Source organism: Fulmarus glacialis, unplaced genomic scaffold (genome assembly GCF_000690835.1).
Source record: "Fulmarus glacialis isolate BGI_N327 unplaced genomic scaffold, ASM69083v1 scaffold17283, whole genome shotgun sequence".
Classification (NCBI taxonomy): domain Eukaryota; kingdom Metazoa; phylum Chordata; class Aves; order Procellariiformes; family Procellariidae; genus Fulmarus; species Fulmarus glacialis.
The window spans coordinates 51,135-69,100 of record NW_009202476.1 but is presented as its reverse complement, the minus strand read 5'-3'; positions in this window follow the sequence as shown (position 1 = coordinate 69,100).

Here is a 17,966-nt window from a genome sequence, read left to right as displayed (position 1 = left end):
TATTGAAGTTTTGAAAATGCCAGCGTTTTTAAGCAGCTTTAGCTTATACACAGCAAATACAAATGAAGCCGCTTGATCTATCCTCACAGACCTTTATATACCGTAGTACAAGGGAAGAAAATTCTGGTTCCTCACAACTAGTTGTTACGATATTTGCATTAATAATGCATTTGCTGGTAGAACCAAAAAGCTTCCTTCTGACATCAAGGTCACAAGCTAGTAAGCACTGTTCATACATATATTCATGCCCTTTACTACAAAAAGCTCCACCTAAGTAATGGAGAGATAACATCATTGTGAATACAGACAGGGAAAATGCAAGGAAAGATGGGGACTGTAGCACAGGAAGAACTGCCCGCTTCATCATCCGATACAGAGATGGGCTTTGCATGGCAAATGGGAGTGCAGGACTGCAAATTGTCTACCCATAGAGCTTCCTAGAAAGACAGAAACATTAGCCCTTGTAACATACCATGTATGGATAATGTGATTCATTTCCCTCTGCAAGTTACTGACCCCACAGTGAGCTACATTTCAGCATGCACAGCATGAACATTATAGATGAGCTCTAGCTTACGAAGTCTTTCAGGGATGGGGTTTTCAGAGGAGCCTAAAGAAGTTAAGTAATTTAGATCTTTGCAAAACAAGCTGATTTTTAAAACTAAAGTTGTTTTGGGAAGCTCACACTTCAGTGTGCCAGAAAAAATCCCAGCTCAGGTGCTCCAGAATGCACAGGAAGAAAAAAATCATCAAAGACTTTGTTCTGCCAAAGCACCTACTGAAGAGACCTATCGACAAAGTAAGGAAATTCAGAGAAAAGCTGCAATGAATGAATGGAAGGAATAAAATGTAGGTTGGCTGAGTGACAGGGATATGAATCTCATGCCCTTGCTGGAGCATCATGCACTGGGGAAGCGGTTGGTACATAGGACTAACAGCCCAGTGCTATTACCAGTTAGTGGACACGCTCCCTTGATGAGCTCTGTGCTCTGGCTCTGAGGACCTTGGCTTCAAACCCTGCTTTCAATCCATGCAGAAAAAGTCCTTCCTTAAGCAGCCAGAAGGGAATGCAATTAAGGTTGCCTCGTGAAGTTCATAAAGGCTAATGCATGAAAATGAGCAAAGACAAATTACGGCGGAATATTAGGAAGAACATTTCTAATTGTAAGGTCAGCTGGCCTCGTTCCTTGAGCCTCTGAATACTGAGCTGAAGAAAGCAAATGAGACGATACTACTGGGAACAATTCTGTGCTGTCTGGGAGATGGGCAGGATGAGTAATATGGAAACTCCTTCTCTATAATATAATGCACTTTTTCAGCCTTTCTCTAGAAATCCAGCCACAGTTTCTGGCACTTATTTATGAACCTGTATCCTTCAGAAATGAAAACCTTTTTTTTGGTGCTTTTGCCAAGCTGTTTTCTCTCCTCACTGGCATGTTTCCTTAGCATAGTTTAGGATGTTAGCATGGACTTTACTGATTTAGGAGAAAGAAATATCTCCTATCCTTAAACTCTCAGGCACTGCTGGAATTGGTCTCCAACTCATGTTCACATATTTGGCTTTTCTTTTTGGTTTGTTTTCAGAGTTTGGCTGTGACTTGAGCTTGAATTACAAAAATAAAACATGCGCACACTGAAAGAAAAAAACTCTGTTCTCAATGTTTCCTGCCATGAAGAGCCAGATATTCTGCCCATTCTGGCCTTCTTTCCAAGCAGCTCTTGTAGGCTTGTGTGATTCTTGTAGTTTAGTTCAGAGAGAAGCCTGGGAAACCATCACCTTGAACCTCTCTCCAGTCTTCTCACTGCTTAGGATCACCCACTAACAACTTCGGTTTTCCCTATGCCTGTTTTCGAACTGTAAAATGGGAATATCCCATTAGTAACCCAGGCACTCTAGCAAAAACCAGCAAGCTTTTTCATGAGTGTAACTGTGGGAATTAACGTATTTGTCACAAATGTACCAGTGATTAAAACTGTTTCACAGGGTTCATTCATGCCTCAGTGGGGAATGTGAGGTGAATATGAATATGTATGTACATTTTTATTCTGTATCTCATATCTTCCAAGACAGCTGTGGGGCGGGGGAGATGGACAAATGGTAGCATTATTCTGAAGTATGTGTGAGTATGTCTCACACACTCATGTACAGGGAAGAAATCATAAGATGGTGGTTAAATAAGCCTTTGTATAATTTTTATCTACGATTTTCCACTATGAGTCACCATAATTTACATGTTATCTAATATTGAGAGTCCCAAGTTTATGTTACTTTCTGTTCTATTCAATGCTCAGTGGGAGAAATGACTTCTTAAGGCTTATCCAGCCTGCTTGGAAGAGGTCCTCTAGGGCTGAAGGAGTTAATGGTTTGCTAGAATAACTGTCATCAGACAATTGTGTTACAAAGAGCAGCAGTTACCAAAATACATTTTAGCCTGCAGCATACAAGAACAATACAGCTATTGTATTGTAACCACAGAACTTGGCACACAGATAAGCTTGAAAGGGAATCATGTTTTGTTTATTACGGAAGTGATGGAATCCATTGAAAGGTTATTGTTTGACTCCTTTTGAAGCAAATTCCAGCCCCTTTGTGAAGGGTGTTTGCAATCTTTAGGTCAAAGACAGAAGAGAGTTTATACAGTGGTGTTACCTTTCTTCAACCAGAGATAGTCTGGAGGATAACAAAATTAACCTGCCTCCAGGTGACTCTTCAGAAACCCCTACCAAGCCATAATTTCGATTACAAAGGCAAGGAAAGACTAAAATGTTCAGTAGAAGAGTTTATCAGAATTTTCTATTTTCATCAGAAAACCCACTCCCTAAAAATAAATCCAAGTTTGAAATCAGAACATTTTCAGCTCTTTTCAACGATGACAAAAAATGCATATTTTGTTTGCAAACATGTAGTTCTCAGACAGGAAAAAAGTTGATTTTCAGACTACATAAAATGCTTAATCCTCATGGAAATGGACAAGGTGTGAGGCTGTCACATATTTGGCTTTTACCCAGGATCATGTGTTCTGGTCTTAGTAAAGGTCCTCCATCGCTTGATCCGTAGCACCCTAGCATATTATACTGACGGTCTCAAGCAATGTAAGAGGCTGCCTGGGCCCTACCGCTGATGCAGGAGGCAAAAGGCTTAAAACAAACTCAAAGAAGAACTTTTTCATGCAGCAAATAACTGCAGCACGGAAGTCACAGAGGCAGGGTGTTGTAAAGGGGGGAAAGCTAGAACATGGGTTCAGAGATCATCTATCACAGTCATTCAGATGCACTTTTTGGCTCAAGAAATACTTAAACTGCCAGTTGCTGAATGCTGGGAAGGTGCAAGGGTATGGACAGAGGAAGATGACTTCTGTGTGCGTGCTTTTATACTGGTTTTAAGTACTCACTGCTGGCCACGGAACAGGAGAAAATAATGGTCTGCATGGGCCTTTTATCTGATCTAATATAACACTTCCCAAGTATCACAAAGATCAAGTGTCAAATACTGCAATAAAAACAAAAAATCAACACTGGATGAGAATGCTCACAGAGAATGTTTTTTCAGCAAGTACAGACTTTTTTGCCTTTTCTGTATGACTAATGTCTGAATTAATTCAAGCCACCTTGATTTGAGAGAAGAGAGGAGGAAAATGATGGGGACTTTAATATAGTGAGTAGATTTTTAATGGTAGTGGATTGCCCCCAAAAATGCTCTTGCAGGTCTCCCTAATAATGGGATGGAGGGATACAGGAAATTAGCCACATCCTCACCATAAACTGCTATATATTTTTAATTCCTGTGGGGAACTGCCACAAAGTTTGAGAGATGGAAGAATTGGAGTTTCTGATGCCTTTTTCTCTCCATCTTGCACCTCTCCAATAGAGGACTGCAAAACTTAGGGCTTATGACTAAGGACAGAAACTCATGAGATTTAATAACCAGGATATTAAAACTTGAATTTTTTTTTTTTTTTGTCATGATCTCTAGGGTTTTAGGATACACTTAAGTTGTTTTCTTAAGCGTTTCTCCCTAGCCAGGAAGGATATGGATTGACTTTGCTTTTCCTAATGAAACTCATTGATTCTGAAATAATCACTTGATATTAGGAGCTGTGCCATTAAAAAAAAAAAAAAAGAAAAATTACAGGATTGAGGAACTCTTAATAATACGAATATGAAAGGGCTTTTAAAATTCTGCAAAGGTGATTATGCCCTCAACACTTTGCTGATTTTTTAAAGTGCATAATTTCATTTGAGTCACTTCCCCGATAAATTACATACTTAAAAACCTGCTGATATTGCCTCCAATACTTAGAAAAACATCCCATTTTAGACTTTTTTCCCATCCCCCCCTGTATCTCAATTTTACTTTGATAGATCCTTTCAGGAATTTTTTTTTTTAACCTCAGGAGCACAGATAGTTAATTGTAATTGAGTTTATCACATACAATGCAGAGCCATCTTAAAACTTAAGTCCTTCTAGCTGTTTTTCAACAGAAGGTTTATTTTCTGTGATTTTAATTAACTTTGGACTTGGTATTACTAATTTTAAGCCAAGTTCAGTAGGGAGCAGTGGCATTTCGTATAATGTGGGATCTTATGCAAAATGCCTACACCTTTAATCAGAAATATTAAAGCCAAAGTCATTCAGGCTTGGGTTTGTTAAGCTAAGCAGCAACACCCATATAAAGCAAAACAAAAGCAACCTGATTTGACAAAAATATTGAGTGGCTGCTGATCCTCAGAGCCACAGATTTTAACAACACATTTGAAAATCAAAGCAATTTTGGTTAGGTTCCTATTGAGACGCCTGACCTCTGTGACTGACATTTGAAATTTTTTGCCCAAATAATCAAAATTCACAGTGCCTTCTGCAGCCCACAGCTTATAAAACCCTCCTCTCAAGGATTGAAAATGCTGAAACCAAGTGCAGAGAAGCAGATCCCTCCCTCTGTGTAGCCGTGTTGAACTGGAGCACACATGTAAAAATCCTTTCACCCATCCTGAAAGAGTCAGACCAGTTTATATAGATGTCCCAATGGCTTTTGTAAGCCACTGGGACTTTCTTCTGTGGGCTTCAGCAGATTTTGGAAAAAATCTATGGTAACCTAAAGAATAGCAGCAGCAGCCAGAGACCTCACTACCTCTATTTTGGGCACAGTATAAAATGCACACAGAAATAAATAGATTTGTCAACAACAACCAGCAAAAGAGAACCAAATCCAGCACCCGATATAGCTACTCAAGCCCCCTCACAACTTTAATAGTCATGTTTCTCCCTGAGTTTTGCTTGGCCTTCCTTTTCTTCAATAAAGAAGCTCCTCCACTAGGAAAAAAGCTACTTCTAGTTTCTCTCCACCCATAGTCTATCCGTCCATCCATCCATTCTTCCATCTATCCATCCATTCATCAGGGTACCACAAAGAACTGTGATGGATGCAGGAATTCATGAGATCTCATCAGTATTGGTGAATTACCAAACAATAGAGGTTCTGTATTCATGTAAACACCCTAGAGACAAAAATAGGAAAAACTCAGAGAAGTATAAATGTGTTTATATCCAGAACAGACTCCACAAAGAATACTTTGTACAGTTTTATTATTGTTGTTTTTTCCCAGAAGCATCAGCAGTTCCTTAGGCATGTAATTTATAAGAGGCTAAAATCTAAATTATGCATCAAAAAGGGAGAGATGCAACTTCAGGGTAATAATGCATTTCAAAAATAACTTCAAATGTGTAGTTCAGAGCAGCAGCCTATAGCTGGAAACAAGTGCCCAGTCAGCAAAGGCAGCAGAGAAGTAAAAATGACTCTTCCCTACATAAAAAAAACTGGTAGAGATCTTTATTTTTAAATCTGGCAGCAGCAGCGCTGTATCCTGGAATCCTGAATCTATTTGAAGGACTTACCTGAGGGGGTGATCCGTCAGGAACACACTAAAGAAAATAGACAAGTCTTGCACGCAGGGCAGCTGGGTTTGTGGTACTGAACTCTTCCTTCATACGTGACTAGATACCCAAAAAGGACATTGCAAATCAACAATGCAGGAACTATCTGGAATTATATTTCAAACCAAAAAGAAAAGAAAGGAATCCCTTCTGTTTAACAGACACACCACTATAATATAGCCCAGGGCAGACATTTGTACAAATATGAGTCCTAAAGCCATCACTTTGAAATCTCAGAGAACTCTGCAAGAATACAATCTCTTTTAGTCCTCCTTGAGCTGTTCTACACCAATCTACAGCAGGGATATAACTTTCTACTAAACTTCACTGAAACCTAGAGATGGCTGATCTTTTACTAATAATTTCTATCAGGCTCCTTGCAAGGAGTATTTAGTTGAGGATAAAGAAACTGTGAGTCATATGTAAAAGCTGCTTGCATGGCTTAAGGTAAAAGAACTTCCCCCTCAGGTCTTTCGATAGCGTAGAGACCACACTATGAATAGTTTGTCTCTCACAACTGATTTTTTTTTCTGTCTGTATGTACTAATTGGAAAGTATTGTACTGTTATTTTTGTGATGGTACTGCTGAAAGATCCCCAGATACATGCTGACGTCATGCATTACAGGAGTTTACAGTGCCGAGGGGAATTTATGATCTAAATATACAGGAAAAAAGGATAGAGCGCACCAACAAGAGACAGAGAATAGGCACAGAAAAATAGAGAGCAGGAGTACTTTCACATAACCTTACATGTCAGTAGGTGATGCCCATGTCTGGACTAGTTGTCTCACTCTTTTTCCAGGCAATGGGGAGAAACAGGCACTTACAGAGCATGAGTCATCTGACCTATTTTAAATGCCTACCCTCGCCAAACGTAAACATGCCCTACAAGTGCTTCCATTGACTGTAAAGACAAGTCTAGATGCAGGTATCTACAGTATGAATAACTATATTTAAAAGGAAGGATGCCACCACCACAAGATTCATTCAGTTCACTGAAACTACCCACAAAGTCAGCAACTGATGCCACCACCTTTCCTTGAGGCAAAAGTCCTTCCTTAGGCTACTGCTGCATCACGAGCCTTTTTAGCTGTCCACATTTACTGTCACAAAGAAACAGATTCAATCTGAAATTCAACTGGAGAAAGGAAAGGTGGAGAAATCTAGGCATAAACTGATGAAGAGCCACCAGAACGGGATGATAGGGATTCTTCTCCTTCCATGTTGTCTTACTGTTTCCCACTAACAGCTGACACTCAAAATATAAGCCAGATTCTGCTCCCGGCAACCCAGATGGAGTCACTCCAGATTTGCTGTAAATCCAGCACAGTTTCTGGGGATTCCTGCCAGGATAACTGAGAAGAGCACATCCTCTCCAGCTCCCTTCACACTGCACTGCAAGAGTAAAAGTGTGAAACACTTGTTTGGGAGGTGACAAAGCCCTGTGCTCACAGGTGGCTGCCTTACGCTCTCTTGGTAGACCAAAAAACCCCGGGAGGGGGGGAGGGGAGTGCTAGAAACAAAACAATAGCAATAGGGAAAGCAATAGCTCTGAGCTAGTACACTTCCCCTTACCCCCCTTCCCACAAAGCTACAGGAGAGATGACTTTGGACATGCGGTTTTTTATCTCTCAGGCTTTAGTTTCTCATCACGGCTGTGTTGCAAATGAAGGCCTTGACTATCACAGTGAGCAAATTTTTATCCTTCACTGGTATCAGGGTTCCAGTTAGGTGTCAGGACCAGGTACAGTTTTTTCCCTTCCTCTTTTAACGGAGTTTTTCATTTTCCTCTTGCAACTAGGTTTACTGCTCCCAGGGAACGCAGTCACATTGAAATACTACCAGAATATGTGATCGTAATGTAAGGAGATACAACAATAATCACTGATTAAAAAGGAAGAATGAAAAGAGTAAGAGCTGGTGGCAGGATTGCTAAATGCTGATCAATGCTGTAAGACAACCTTTGATTTTTTTAATTAATTATACATTCCCTCATACTTTGTACTGCTGTTGATTTAATTGGTCTCCTTATTTTTAGACAACTACAGCAAAAGGAAGATAGGGTACAGCTTTCAGAAGCTCAGCTCTAGCCTAATTCTGCCTCATTCAATACCACTGGGAGCAAAATTAGGCTAATGCTGAGCTCTTCTGAAAACCTCGTGGTCTTGATGCAGTTTAACACACTGCACGTTTATCTGTCTTGCAGGATGGAGTAATTTCTATGCAGTTCAGTATGTCCAGGAAACCATGCAGAACTGGGCTTAGCATCTACAAACATCCCAAAACCTTAATGCAGGAAAGAGTAAGTGTTGAGCAGCAGAAAATGGTACCGAGGTCTGTCTCCTACCAACAGAATTTGCTGTGATACTCGCTTCAGCCCCACTCCATGCAATTTATTTGCACCCTATATAGAAACATGTCTGCCAATGTGCTTTGCAGAGAAAAAGCATTAAATGTTAAACTGCAGAAGGAGCAAAGAGGAATGCACCGAGAAAGGTCTGTTTCCAGCTGCAGCCTGAAATCATGTATTGCCACAGGTGAAAGGGACATGGGGAGAGAGAGAAGATCCCTGCATGCACACAATAATTCGAGGCCGCACCTTGAATTCTGTGTTCAGTTTTGGGCCCCTCACTACAAGAAGGACATTGAGGGGCTGGAGCGTGTCTAAAGAAGGGCAACGAAGCTGGTGAAGGGCCTGGAGCACAAGTCTGATGAGGAGCGGCTGAGGGAACTGGGGCTGTTTAGCCTGGAGAAGAGGAGGCTGAGGAGAGACCTCACCGTGCTCTACAACTACCTGAAAGAAGGTTGTAGCGAGGTGGGGGTTGGTCTCTTCTCCCAAGTAACAAGTGATAGGACGAGAGGAAATATCCTCAAGTTGCACCAGGGAGGTTTAGATTGGATATTAGGAAAAATGTCTTCTCCAAAAGGGTTGTCAAGCATTGAAACAGGCTGCCCAGGGAAGTGATTGAGTCACCATCCATGGGGGTATTTAAAAGATGCGTAGATGTGGTGCTTAGGGACGTGGTTTAGTGGTGGACTTGGCAGTGCTAGGTTAACCTGATGATCTTAAAGGTCTTTTCCAACCTAAACGATTCTATGATTCTGTATTTCATAGAACCTCTTTATCTCTGCTTCCCAAGCATGTTTTGTGAAATTGTGGAGATGTAGGAGCAGTAAGAGTCTAGCAGAAGCAGGTCTGTTCAGAGAACAGGGAAGGACTGGGGAAAGGTTACGTTATCTCACATGCCTGTATGCACGTGAAATGGCAGCCGCCAGCATTGGGAGCACAGGAACCTGCAGATCTGCAGCTGGGAGGCCATTATCCTGCAATATTCATTGACTTTCTCTAAGCCTCAGCTCCTGTAGTTGTGGGATTCCCCAGACACGTATGTCTTGTTGAAACACTCATTCTGCTCTTTTGGCTTTCCCAGGATAGTAATTTCTGCAAAACTTTCCCAATGTATCTGCAACTGTGGCAGTATAAAAGTGCTTGTGTTGGTATAGTTTATGCACTTTCAGATCTGAACTCTTGTACAGTCCTGATCTTGCTCGGGCTTTCACTGTCTGCACAAAAGCCCTGCCTACCCTGCTGAATCTATGGCAGAAAAATGTGTAGAGCATGCCGTAGCTGCCTTTGAGCCTTCGCGGTCTTTGAACAACCAGCTCCGGGAATGCCAGAACTCAAAAGCCTTGTTTTGTGCACATGTCTTTCTGATGGTTGATGCTTTTCTTATGACTGCAGCATTTCTTAGGGCTTGCTTCTGTGAGGATCCTCTGATGTCTAATAACAAGTAAGCTCACCTCACAATCTTTTCCAGCTGGTGCACTCCTAAGGTTACTTATGGCTATCCAAGAACCTATTTTTACAGAAGCTGCAAGACATGAAATATCCTTGATCGCTCTACGTCTCTGTCACACTGGGTTTAAATATATTAGTAAGTTCAGAAGTTATTGTAGGAAGTTGGAGAGACTCGCAGACACACACACGGACACAGCACGGTCCTATAAGCCTCAGCTCCTTTGAGAATCAGAATAAAGAAAGGCCTCACTACAGAGAAAAGGTTGAAATGTGTTCCCAGGATACCCTCAAATTTTAAAACCTAGAAAAAATGCAAGAAGAAATCACAATGTCTTCCTTTTCAATATTTTTGAGAAGTGCGTTCCATTTTCTCAACTCCTTCGACTTAAAATTTTGTATTTTCTCTTTTTGCCTTAATCTGAGGATCTCTAACCCTGTGTCCTGGCTTGGTGATGGCAAGCTTGCAGTTGATGCAGGCTGCAGACTGTAGGGCAGTAGCTTAAGTGGGCAGAGACACCCTGAATGCGCTTGCATTCAGAAGGCAATGCTGGGCAAGGATAAAAGCAGGGCTGCAGCTTTCTATTCCTGTGAAACCCACTGGAATGAGTTTGTCTCTTGGAATAATGGGATTCTGGACTCCAGAAGGGCTCTCCCACCTCTTACAGCACACTTACATGCATGATTTACCATACATACCTTGCAATTAGCCTCTGAAATTTACTGCAAAGAGTTATTCTGAACTGATACCTAGCATCATCCTTTCTTGCCTACTTTTCATAACGCAGCTCTTAAATATTTACCAAGAGAGAAGCTCATGTCAGTCTAGGTCCTCTACCATAATCACAGGAGCCTGCATAACAAAGTACTCTTTAAAAACCAAGGGGACTTTATAACTGATCCTTATCCACACTAAGCACCTGCTATTCATTTAATTTATAGCTCTTTCTTATTTCACCTCCCAAGAGTCCACTCTGACAGGGCAGAGAGAGGGGGTCTTGCTGTAAGCACCGCTATTATTTTGCAGTACCAATGCTGCAAGGTGCTCTTCCTGGGTACTGCCGCTGACGTGACGCACTTGCTAATGCTGCTGTTGTTAGTGACAGCTGTCTGGCTAGTAAAAGCTGAAGTGGATCAGTGACATTCAGCGCAGCACAGGACAGGCTGCCTCGTCAGCGTGATGGAAAGAAAGGCTGCAATATTATTACCATTCCTTCTGCATTTAAGAAAAAAATAGCACTTCTTGGTATGCTTTCAAGATATCAGACACACACACAAAACAGATAAGATGGGGATCAGTTGTAAAAGATTTGCATCGTGAATAATTTTAGAAATACACCCCCACATTAGTACTTACACTCCAGCGCGGGGGAGAGCTACGCTATGGAAATGAGGTGATGCTAGTGTGTCTGTCTAACAATACCTGCCTGAAAAGATCATTCTGGATAACAAGGTCTTCAAGGCAAGCATCCAAGACTTGGCCTCCTACACAACCCTGGCAATACGATGAAGTGTGCCTCCACATGGGAGATGCTTCTGGTAAAGCGCTAAGGCGAGGCGCTAGGTGTCTTTGGTGACTGGCAAAGGAAGAATCATGAGAAAAAACACTCTATACTCAGACAACACATCTCATCTGAGAATCCTTATGGTCAAAGGGAAGTCCCAAATCTCCCACCATTTAGGTACCTGAGCAATCACAAAACATCAGTAGTCATATTGGCCAAGCATATGAATAGAGGAGGCAGAGGACAGGCTGGGTTATGTCTCTGATCCTCGTACACATGCACAACGAGCTTTTCTCAGTCTGTTTTTCTCAGACTTATTCCCAGTCCAGTGCTCCCAGTACCTGATTTCTTAGGTGTCAGAAATTAAAATGATAATGCTGAGAGGAGGAGAAGGAAGGAGACATAACTAGACTGTGGCACCTGCTCACATTGATTCTTAATGTGCAAAACACAGAACAGGAGTCAAGCATCTTTATGGTCGGCGCTGTAAAGTTTGCAGGGTTTCAGCAGTGCTTAGCCCCTGGGAATTCCCATCCCTTGCGGTCGGATGAAACTGTGTGCTGAGCACTTTTTAAGACCTAACTCTGCTTGCGTTTACTCGGATGCTCAGAAGAGACTGAAATGATTGGGGGAGAGACCCGCTGAGCTGATGTTTTATGATCTATACCTTGGTTGTGCCCTACCGAGGTCTCTGAGCCCCATTGTGCCAGGCACTGCAGAGTGCTGCAGCTGCAGAGAGCATTTTACGATGTTAACCAGACATCTTGGAGCACAGAACGGTGAAGTTACTCCTCCACAAACATGAGAACTGAGCACTAGAGTAACCAGTGCATCACAACGCTAGATTTGGGAGCCCTTAATTGAAGGCTATGAACTGGGTCAAGGAGAATCCCGTAGTGAGGGCACGGAGCAGGACTGTGCAGATGATGTGCTGTGCTGGAGGTTGCGACAGACCTTCAGTCAGGTATGCTGCTTTGGGGTTTTTTTGGGAGGAGGTGGGGGTGTTAAGTACAGTCCTGCTACAGCAAATACACATCCATTTGTTACTTGCTAGCATCAAATCCCCAGGTTTTCAGTGAACTGAAAAAAGTTACTTTTATCATGGAAAACACTTGTTTTAAAATCCTTAGAAATTCTACTGGAAGAAAGAATAGACCCAAAGCCTTGATTTGCAGTAACCTTTCAGCACATGCTTTGCAGAAGAGCAGTTGGCATGTGCATATGCCTCGCTGAAGTCTATAAGTACGTGCTTGAAGTTAACTATATGCATAAGCACTCATTGGTGTAGGGATAATTACTAAATCCAGGTCTCATTAAGGTCTTCCTATTTTCTTTTTTGAAATTTACTTACTTATTCTGCAAGAATATGATCAGATACAGGAATAAAGACTGTACAGTTAGAACTGACAGGCCATAAGAAAATCAGAAAAGTATGCAGGGAAGTATTCCCAGTCTGTGGTAAAGTTTTCTCATTAGATTCTCAGATCCTTCTTCATCTCATTGTTTCTCAGTTTATCACAATTCTTCATTTCCTGTTCCCTTTTAGACTTCAAACATATATATTTTTAATGTGGCTTTTTTTAACCCGTCCATAGTTAGTATTTAAACCTTTCAGAGACTCTTGGCTAGACCTCATGTACAAATTCCAGATAATTTAACCGGACGCTACAAGGACATTTTTAATGTATGATCTGGTATTAGAGTTTAAAGTCTGGCCCAGAGTTTATGACTTCTCATTGTTATTAATGTTATAACAGCAAAATAATTGTACTGTGCATTTTTACAGCTACTGACACTGGAGGCTGGTAAAAGACAGATATTAACGCAGCAATACTTCATTCCGACTTGGATATCTCTACCTTACCTTAGCATACAGTGCTCTCAAAAGCATCCACATTTGCCTAAATTCCTCCTCTTGCAACAAGAAGTAGAAGAGGCAAGCCAAAGCTGAGCTAACTTAAAAATCTCCACCAAAGTTTTTGTACAGCTTCATTTTACTGGAGTTTTCCTGATGTCCTGGTCTGCAGGATTACTTTAGGGAGTTCACCACAACTAGCAAAGACTTGTATCAGCTGAGGACTACAGAGCGATCTGAAGGAGACCAAATACAGTTACCTAAATTGAATTTCAGACCAGAGCTTGGTAACTAACTTTTTTTTTCCCCCTAATGGAAACTTTGACATTAGCTTTAGCTTACTGGTTTAACCACATACTTCAAAATCTCTGAGGCAAGAGGCTGAGACCTGTGTGCGATTTCTCACCCCAAGATGGAGCTTCTAGTACCATGGCACTCCCAACCCCAACACTGTTTGGGGCGGTGTTTTAGCGTTGAGTCAGTGGCAAGTGTGCCTCATCATCTGCTGCATTAACCTTCCTTTCTCCCATTTCCTACAGCACTTTGGGGTTATTGCCCAGGTCTCCCATACGAATATTGACATCCTATCTAGAGGGCAAGAAACAGTAAGCAAGGAATAATATTTGAAGTATTTTGAAATATTTGTATTATTGAAAACAGCAAGGCTTAAAAAAATTCCTGAACAGAGCTGTCTAGAGCACGAGGCTATTTTGAGTATCTCTTTTTGCCTTTAACCCAACTATCTCAGCACTCCACCCTTCTTCCTTCCACCTTCCTTAATTTCTTAGACTTCCTTCTTGTTGTTTTGTGTGAGTCTATTTTAGGTGTGAGATCGTGGTTAGCTTCTCGCTGGGCATCTACTTCCCATTTTCTGTCTCTAGGGTTTGCCTTTTCAGCAAAGTTGTGAGTCCATTCGTACATACAACATGTAAGATTCCTCATGATAAATAGACATTGCCCATAAAGAAGAGAAAATAACTACTTGAGAAGAAAATAAGGTGTCAGAATGAATACAGCTAGGCTCTTCCAAATGCAGGAAATAATGCAAAAACTGACTAGTGCAAAGAATTCCAAGTTAAGCTTGCTGAGTCCAGCTGTCAGGACATGGGTGTCTTAACTCTTCCATCTCTGGCAAACAGATATTCAGACTAACCACAAAATATCATTGCTTTGATATTAACCATTGCCTTTCCTCTTGGTAGAAAGTTACTCCATCTCATGCACTGACCAACTTTAATATTAAATTCCAGATAGGCCCATGAAGCCTTACTGTGGAGCCCATAGTGGGATTTAGTTCTGACATATTCCCTTCCCTCTACTAGATGGAAAGGGACTGAATGGATTTGGCTATGCAGGCCCCAACCTGATGCTTCATCGTCTTTGAACAAAACTTCGGGGATGCTGGTTGTTTGCCTGTAAGTGGACGGTATAGTCCAAATCTCATTGCTGTCAAGTCAGAGTGAGTTCAGACAAACATTCAAACTCTCCCTTTGAGGATGTGCATGACACAAAGACCTGGACTCTAACCTAGAAGGAAGTTTGCATCACAAGTTGCATCACAAGATCCAAACCGAGTAGCTCAATGCTTTGTTTTCAGTCTTTAGCTATACCATGTTGACGTTGGTCTATGTTATCTCTACCCGCTTCCTCTCTGTCAGGCTGGGAAAACTTCCCCTTAGCTCTGGGGTTTACTCTGTCTCTGAAGAACAAGTCAGCTCTCCACTGCCAGTCAAGAGGAGCTAAAACCACAAGGCTCCTACTACTAGGAGCAGCACATCAAAACCTCCTCGCATCGCACTGAGAATTAGTCCCAGAAAATGAGGGCCTTGGTGGCCTGCAGGGCTCAAGTTCCTGGTACAGCCCAGTGTCACCAACTTCACAGAACAGCAGCTTTCTGGCAAATTGTGCAACTGCACCGCCCCCAAACTTCCTGTTTTGAAACCCCAAGAAGCTGGAAAATGTTAACACCGGCACTTTAAAGTGCTAGTTGTGGCTTTTTTTTTTCCTTCTTCCTAAAGATCTACATGATACTAAAAAATTCTACATACAAAGGAGTAAAGTGGGGCTGCCTTAAGGAACTGGGGGCAGAAAAGCAAGCGCGTGTCTCTCCAGGGAGCCCCAAGCCAGGCAGAGCACAGCACGTCAGAGCATCCACAGCAAACCCATCCCCTCTTCCACGACCTGTGTGACATTAGGTAGCTTGCTGTCTCCCCACCTCCCATCTCACCCTCTCTGAATTAGGGTCTATGGGGCATGCTCCATCGCTGTGGCTATTGGTAAGTTTTTCGGCAGCAGGTCCTGGTGCTTCCAGCTGGAGCTGGGCACTGCGGACACCTGCTGAAAGGGCAGTCGCTGAAGGCGAGCTGTGCCACTCGGAATAAGAGGCAAGGTGACAGATGGAGAGGAAGGTGCTCATGAAGTGGCAGCAAGACAATTGCGATTCACGTGTCGAGCAGCGCTCGCCGGGCACCACGTGCCGTGAGCAGCCACCTGGCCCGGCTTCCCGCTCTGGCCAAGCCATGTGGCAGATCCACACTCTGCCCAAAACCCACCCGTGATGGGAAAAAGAGGCCCTAGCAATAAGAGGACCTTGATACAGAAAACAGAGATACGGCAAATCTCTGTTCCATCCCAGCTCATTTCTGTATAGGAAGAAGAGCAATTAGAAGGAAGAAAGCATCGTGTTTGTCTTGAATGCGGCGAGGGAACTTATTTATTTCCAATCAGCATGACAACTGCTTCCCTTTCTGGCTATCACTGAAACTCCAGATGGTACATTTGAGCATACTTAAACCTCTAACTTGGCTCCTTCCAAAGACATTGTTTTCCTGGTTAGCTAAAAATGTATTAATAGTATTGGGATGAAAGCTCCTGCTCTCCTGCACTGTGCTATTTGAAATCTTGGTCATTCTGCAGCATTCTGGCTAGTATTAAAATTAGGCGTTTGAAGGGGATGAGCCTCTGCTGAATGTGCTCCAGTTATAATCACCTTCTATTTGAATTTATTTGTACTATCTATATTTGACTATTTTGCTAATATTCAGAATTCTGCAAACCCTTTAACAGCAGTCGTTACTACCCGTCTTCCTTAACCCTATCACCCTTTTCCAGTGATTGCTATGCATCAAAATTTTGAACCTTTCTGAATCAGCCAGCTGAGGTGCTGCCAACTCTTACGGTTTTAGTAGGGAATTGCGAGACATCATTTTCTTAAATCTCCAGCTTCAGGACTCCTGTTACTTTCAGAGACTGCTGCTCTTTCTTTGAGCAGCAGTACTTTTCTAGGGAGAAAAGCTTAAGGAAGTGAACTAGGAAGCCAGACAACAAATGTAATCCAAACCAAAAGCTAAAAAGAAAAACAGTATCATGATTGTAAGCAAAACTAATGATAAGTTTTTGTACCTGAAGCTGAAGGGGAGAATAAAAGGACAGAGGAATTTTGATGGTGTGTGACCAATTCAAATCAGCCAAAATACCTCCGCCTCGTTCCTCCTCCGTCACGCGGGGACCTGGTGGAGTGGCTGACAACAGCAAGCTCAGGACTTTGACATCTAAGCTCATGCCTCTTAAAAAGCTGTACTGTTATTGTTCTAAAGAAAAAAATATCCTGTTTCCTTTTTAAACTGTGTATCTCTTTAAAAATGTTAAATGGCTGCTACATTCCTGCCTTTATCCCGGACACATTTTATGAGTCTGTACTTCCCTCTTCTTCTGCTTTAACAAGCCAGCTAAGCAGAGGATTAGGGGAATGACTTAGTGCACATGTGCTGAAGAAGGGGGGAAAAATCCGCCTTCAAAATCTTACATAACTTAAAAAAATAAACACATAAAACAGAGACACATGCCCAGGCCCTCACTCTTTGCACTTAAAAATCATCATCATCATCATGTGGCCAGACTGCAGTTTGCCAGCTGGACTGTCCTCTGAAAAAATGAACATTTTAAATTATGGAAACTAGAAAAACATAGCAGAACGTTTCCCAAACTTATTTCTGATGGTGTTTCCCATTTCTCTCTCTTTCCTATTACCAGACCTTGGTATTCAATAGCTGGGAGTAAGCAGCCACCCCTCGGGAAGGAGGAGGAAGAGAACTACCGAGCCCTATCATGCTGTCAGGCACCTTTTATAAATATTTATGTGACCTACAGGATATAGCACAGTTTGAAATCTTGCAGCCTCCATAGCCACTGTGCAGTCAGTCAGTTCCCCGTACTCCTCTGAAAGCTCCTGTATTTCAGGCAAGACCTGGGTCTTTACATACTGTGATCTGCTTATAGCATTCACTGACCTAAATCGGGGGTGTTGTACTGAACAGCATGTTCCTAAGGGGATCTCGGCATACAGCAATGAACTCGCGTTTTGTGGAGGATGTGGCTGCAATTAGAGTCACTCAATAAACGTGAGGAGGACTTTATGTCCTCCATCATGTGTGGAAAGGAACAGAAGGATAAACTAAGGTAATGCTTGAAGGATTGAGCCAAAGCTCAGTGAAGGGAAGAAGTAGTAATTCTTCTGCCATGCACTTATGTTAGAGTCATTCCTGTCTTGCAAAAACACCCAGGTTTTTTTGGTTTTTTTCTTAACAAACTGCAGAAAAGGAACCTACCCAACCCCCTACCCTAAACAGGAACTTGATCCCTAGTGATATCTTCCTGTCCTGTCCCTATTTATAGAAGTAAGGTCACCCAAATAAGAACAGAAACGATATCATACGATTTTTGGTGACCGACTGAATTCTGCATATTAAGAATTCAGACAAACACATTTGAATAACCCACATCAAAAACCATTTGGAAAGAAAACCTCACTGTGGCCATTTTTGTGTGTAGAACAACTAAGCAATTTGTGAGAGACACGGTCAGTTATTTGGAATTTG